The sequence below is a fragment of the Marmota marmota genome, unplaced genomic scaffold (assembly GCF_001458135.2).
Source record: "Marmota marmota marmota unplaced genomic scaffold, marMar, whole genome shotgun sequence".
NCBI classification, from domain to species: domain Eukaryota; kingdom Metazoa; phylum Chordata; class Mammalia; order Rodentia; family Sciuridae; genus Marmota; species Marmota marmota.
The window spans coordinates 18618319-18624833 of record NW_025999842.1 but is presented as its reverse complement, the minus strand read 5'-3'; the positions used below and the strand labels follow the sequence as shown (position 1 = coordinate 18624833).

General features: G+C 36.2%; 1 long non-coding RNA gene across 1 annotated transcript in view; it reads right to left on the bottom strand.

Moving 5' to 3' along the window:
- Positions 1–2000: 2000 nt before the first annotated feature.
- LOC125619204 overlaps positions 2001–6515 on the bottom strand; it is a 204207-nt gene continuing 199692 nt past the window's right edge. Inside the window, exon 6 of the long non-coding RNA XR_007350713.1 lies at positions 2001–4527. This is a non-coding gene — a long non-coding RNA (uncharacterized LOC125619204). The remainder of the gene's footprint in view (positions 4528–6515) is intronic.

Sequence of the window (6515 nt, the reverse complement as noted above, 5' to 3'; positions counted from 1 at the left end):
AGATGATGGGAGTTTGGATCTTATTCTAAAAACAAGGGAAACCCTGGAAAGTTTTTCTGCAAGAAAGTAACATTTGATTTAAATTTATAAAGCTTCATTGTGGCTGCTGTATGGAAAATGGATAATAGAGGAGCAAGAACGGAAGCAGAGAGACCATGCAGAATGTCATTTTTATAGGTCAGGTGTGAAATATGACAGTTAAGAAGTTCAAATATATATTCTGGAGACAGAATTGATAGAACTTGTTCAAGGGCTGGGTATGAAGGGTGAGGCAAAGAGAAGAATCAAGGATGACTGTCAGGTTTTGTGATTTAAACAACTTGGTAGAGAGTGGTCTCATTGCAATGAAAAAGCCTGGGGAAAGAACAGGCTTCAGGATAAAGAAAAGTTTAACAGATACATACACCTGAAGACACTTGCTGATTCAAAGACAATCAGACCACAGGGGAGAATCTTGGTAGGATAACCAAGCAGGAAGACGGTAATAAGTGCTTTGTGTCTGTAAGTGGAAGATACATTACTTACCTACTGGTAGGGGATGTGTGCTTTGGATTGTATGTAATGCAATAGTGACAGATTTATATCCAGAATCCCTCAAGAACAGCATCTGCATTTACCAGCCCAAGAATAGGGGCTTGCAAAACTGTTTTGGTTGTGACATTCTGATCACTGGCTGAAGAATCCCTCTAAGGTCTCATTCTCTAAGTCATTAGTGAAACTGGATCTGAGATTCTTTCACCTATTTGCCTCCTTAAAAAAATACTTTCCTTCCAGTACTATTCCAAAAAGATGGTCTATTGCATTTTTAAATTGCAGATCTATAGCAATATGTTTTTAAAAGAGCATCTGGTTTATTTCTCACTGAGAGCTTGTGCTAAGAAGTGAGAAACATGGATCAAATCAGCACCAAAGAGAGACTGTGAATAGTTTAGTTAATGATTGGAAAAACATATATACTTTATTTAATTTATGTGCCACCATCACTAGTTATTTAAAACAAAAACTTTGCTGTGCATCGAAGGACAAAAATTGGAGTAATTTTTCTGCCCCCAATATTATGTTTCTTACACAGAAATTTTCCATGATAAAATGTCAAGATTATGACAGGGCATCTCTTTTGATCAAGTAGTTTAAGTTTTCACCTGGGTTTTTCACTTTCTTTTACTTATTAATCATGAAACGGGATCTGTGTTTACTATTTCAAGACAGGGTGAAGGCAGAATTTGCTTGCAAACAATTTCCTCCCTGATACACTTCAAATCCTAGAGCTTAGGCCAGTTTTGCTAAGTATCCTGTAGAGACATCTGGGGTGGAAGAGAAAGAGACAGACACGGGGGCTTGGAGATGCTTGAAATAGGATGACCATATAAAATACAGGACATTCAGTTAAATTTTGATTTCAGATAAATAATGAGTATTTATTTAGAATAAATGTTTCAAATGTAACATATTATATATTAAAATGTCATTTGTTATTTATTTGAAATTAAATATAATCATATGTCCTCTAGGTTTTCTGTTTGTTTTTTTTCTGTTGAATCTGACAACCTATAATGAAAGACATTTAAAGAGAGAAGCAGGAATCTCCATCTATGCAGAGAGGGAGAAAAGTTGGACCTTAGGCCCTATCCTAGCAATGTGTGTCAGAGAATTGGAAAGAACTTTAAGGAGAATTCATAGATGTGGCATCTGTGGAACACAATGTTTGTATGTATATTTATTAAATTTATATTTTCAGTAGTTTGAGCATAGTTTCTTAAACTTCCAACTATTTCCCATACAAAATTATATAGCATGTAATTTCATTAACAATATCTTTGTATTATATTTATACATAAAAGGCTACTGGAAGTAGATCATTTGTATATAACATCAAACTTAAAACTACAGGCAGTATTCTGTTGTCTTTGCACATATACCATTATGAGCAAGTCTGATATATGCCTGATTTTTCTAACCTTATAAGTAACCTATGTGTCTGCCTACTTATTTTCCCAATTTGTTCTTTCTCCTTGAAGTTATTGATATTTGACAGAACATGTCTAAGTACTTGTGTTTTCTAATTCTTCAGGATGACCCTGCTATCTAGGCCTATTTTTCCCAAAGTCACTGTTTCTAAACTAAAGGGATGCTTCTTGTGCCATTAATTGCACCATCAGAACCCTGCTCTCAGGTGATTGCTCAGTAAATGGAACTGTTTGCTTCTCTGCCTGTTCCAACAGCCAATGTTTTCTAACACTCTGCTTTTGTGGGCTGCTCCATTCCTTGAATATCAGTTCATACTAGTTTCCTTCGTTTGCTTTGACAATGAAACCTCCCTGTGCCATAGGTAGTCAAGGAACTCTAAGTTACCACTGTGAACAGGGGCCACTTGCTTTTTATGCATATTTCTTGTCCTCTATGTCATAATAATAGAGACTGTTGACTCATATTTGTTTGATGTCAGTGAAGGAAACCAATTAAGTTTCTCTTCCCAGAAGAAAGTTCCAGTTAGATAATAATAACAGAATAGCAACCGGAGTGCCATCTTCAGGTGTTTACCTTATATTTGTTGAATGAATAAATGAGTAGGGGATTGAATGAATGAATGAACTTAGATGGCATCTAGATCTGGCCTCAAAAGTCTCTATAATAGCTAATATTATAATGGGTAGTCTGATACATAGGCTATGCATTTAATTAGCCTCACAATGGGATGGGCCACTGCAAAAGCTTATTCCTACCTCAATTAAGCAAAATTTATAAATGAATTCCATTAAGCCTCTAAATAAACTCAGTGGAGCAAGCCAGCTCTTGCAGGACTCTCAAAGTGAGCCTGAATCTGCTTCCTCAAAAAGTAAAGTTTGCATTTTTGGTCTCTGAGTCCCAGGGATCCACATTTTCTTTTAAGAAGTAAAAACAAACAACCTTTTTATGTGCATTGAACTAAAAGTACTGCTTTTCTCATTTGAGGCCATGCTGACTCCAAGTCTTTCTTCTGTTGCCTTCTAAGTCCTGCAGAACTTCACATAAAGGGTTTACCTTATGTTGTAAGAATATATGCCTTATTGTTCAAATTCCAAACTACTACCCTAATCCCTCAGAGCTGAGTCAGTCTTTGGTATTGTCTGGTATGACAGATTCTACTGTTCTACCCACTTATTGCTAGGTTTCTTTTTTCTGATAATCCAAGAGTCTCATATTATATAGTTCTCTAACCACCAAGCAAAGGGCATTAGTAGTAGATGAAGAACCTCTGACTTAACTGAAAGCAGTCTTCCTGCCTGTCACTTCGCAATGGAAAAATTTCTTTCCTCAGTGGTACCTGGCTTTAACTAAGGTTCCCAAACTTGTCCTGGAAACATTTAAATAGGAGGCAACAACTCTAGAGGGTAGCCTTAAGGCTAAGGGTAAAGACCATCTTGTTGAATTGTCTCCAGAGCCCAAGAATGTTCACATCCCACAAGATGATGGAGGAGCTTATGATAGCCTAGGAACTAGAGGTATAGGATAAGATAGTCCTTCCTTCCTTGGTTATTTCCTTGACTAACATTAGGCTCTCAGGATTACAAAACAAAGGGTCAAAATAGATTCAACAAGTCAATCTCATGCATCTTCCTAGATCCTCTGAACAGAGATTAAATTAGATTCTGAGTGATCCTGATGCTGAATTTAGTGCTAACTCATCACTAGAGGAAACCAAAAGTACAAAGGAACTAGTCTTCCACACACACACATAAGAGAGAGAGCGAGAGAGATGCAGTTTTGTTCTGGTTACTTTTCTGGAAGAAGCAAACCCTGGAAAACTTTCCATTTCTCAAGATATAATAAGATATTAATTCATCAATTTTGTAGTATAGATTTAGTGATTAATTTATCTGAAAGTAGCTAGAGTCATGCAGCTCCATATCTGGTCAGGTGTTTATGCAAGTTGTTAGAGAACTTGCTTTTATTAAATAATACATCGTTTTCATATCCACTAAGAATCATCTAAGGCTTTGATGCCAAAAACTCCATAATTCTTTTTTTTTTCTGTATCTTATCTATTCCTGATTATTCTCCTAAAATAAAGAGAGGAAGGATAACATCTCTCTTGTGAGAGATGGGCCTCTAAGTCATTTCTGTAGCACTACTATGTGAGAGAAGGGAAGAAAATGTAAGAAGTACTTTTTTAGCATTTGGAGGAACCAAGATAGTGATATGGAAGTAAGGAAATAAGGATAGAGGCATGTTTACACCTTTAAAAACACAAGCTCCTTTGTTTATCAAATAAGCATGTATCGTTTTTTATTATTATCATTAGTTGTTCAAAACATTACAAAGCTCTTGACATATCATATTTCATACATTTGATTCAAGTGGGTTATGAACTCCCATTTTTACACCGTATACAGATTGCAGAATCACATCGGTTACACATCCATGTTTTTACATACTGCCATACTAGTGTCTGTTGTCTTCTGCTGCCCTTCCTATGCATGTGTATGTAGTTTTTAAAGCCCATTTTTAGTTCTTCACCCATTGAAGAGCTTCTTTGTCTTGTGGGGCCTGTTAGAGAGAACAGGGAAATTGTAACAGTTCCTAAATGTACTTGTTTGTGCATTGAAATCACTAGGAGAACTTCAAAAATATTGACTGCTCTGTCCTTCCCCTTTTCCCTCAAATATAGTGATTTAGTTAGTATGTGGTATTATACTGGTTTTTGAAATGTCTAAATTCCCAGGTAATTTTAATGTGCAAATAACTTTGGTAATCACTGCTATAGTGGTATCTAACCAGTGGCCAGAAAACATCAAAATCACCTGGAAAGGTTAAAAGAATACATATGCTTGAGCATATGTCTTAGACATCTTGAGTTAGAACCTCCTGGTGAAAGGTTTGAACTCCTCCAGTGGTTTCTCTGCACCCCTGTTCAAGAACTGCTGCAGACAGCAGTGATTATGGGTAACAGCATCTTCATTAGCATGGCTATTACCTGAATAAATAGACTGTAACAAATGCCTGGAGCACCTTCTTTAGCTCTCTCTAGGATTCCATCCCTCACACTCTCTTTTACATTTTGAACTGAACGTAATTCATTGCCTAAATGCTTTCATTTAACACTCACAGCCACCTGACTATTTTCTACTCTGCAGTTCCCTTAGCACATGCATCCTCTTCTGGTAGTTCTGCGCTGCATCCACCTTAACATGCTTCCTGTAAGTATGCTCAAATTCCAGTTTAATTGGAAGCTTCCCAAGGGCAAAGTATTCATGGTGTATTTAGTTTAGATTCTATGTTACCCTACTTCTCTTATCTAATATAATGTGTATTACAAGGCATGATATAGATAGACATCATTCATGAAGAGAAAGATAACTTAGTTCAACTGGTATAGATATAACTGAAAAGTAAACACAAAAATATATTCAATTGTGCATAATTCTGAATATAAATGTGAAATGGATAAATCATCTTGTGGTTGTCCTGTGTCTATATTGTGCTTCATATTTCAAAAAGTGCTCTAAAATTCACCAACTTATGCTACTGTGACCCAAGAAGTAGACAATGCCATTTTGTAGGTGTGTAAAGATGAGGCCAGAGGTGAGGGTGACTGTCCTTACCCATTACCTCTCCAATCTTCATGTCTCATGAATTCCTAAAGTTCATTCTTAAACTGCAGATTTAGATACCCATTTCCTGCTCAAACTTCTATTTCTTAGTGAAAATTAAAAAAATAAAATAAAACAAAAGAACAACAGCAACAACAAAACCACTTGGGTTCTTTGATAGTCTTTCTATAACCTTTCTAACATTAGCTCTTCATTAATCTTATATTCTAGACAGCCAGAACTGTTGACTGCTCCCTAGCCACATCAGGCACATTTACCTCAGTACCTCTGTCCAATTCAATGCTTTTATGTTCTCAGCTCAAATGACTTCCTTCTCCGTATTCTCACCCTCTTCATTGTCCAAAACCTCTGTTCCAAGAAAGATCAAGTGAAAGAATTTTTCTCTTTGGTCAATCTTCTAATATTTAGCTTCTGCTCTGCTTGATTCAATTATATGCTTTCCTCTACTTGAATCTGCTTTTTTCATTGTGGTAAAATGCACATAAAATTTATCATCTTAATAATTTTAAGTGTGCTGTTCAGTGTATTACACACATTCAGCATTTTGCACAACCACCACCACAAGTATCTCCATAATATTTTCATCTTGTGAAACCAAAATTTCATAAGCATTAAACAATATCACCCATTCCTCTCTCTACTCAGTTACTCGTTACCATCATTCTACTTTTTTTTTTTAATTTTTTATTGTGGGTTGTTCAAAACATTACAAATTTCTTGACATATCATATTCCACACTTTGATTCAAGTGGGTTATGAACTCCCACCTTCACCCCATACACAGATTGCAGAATCACATCAGTTACACATCCATTGATTTACATATTGCCATACTAGTGTCTGTTGTGCTCCGCTGCCTTTCCCATCCTCCCCCCTCCCCCTCTTTTCTCTTCTCCTTTCTTTCTCCCTTTCTCTTCTCTCTTT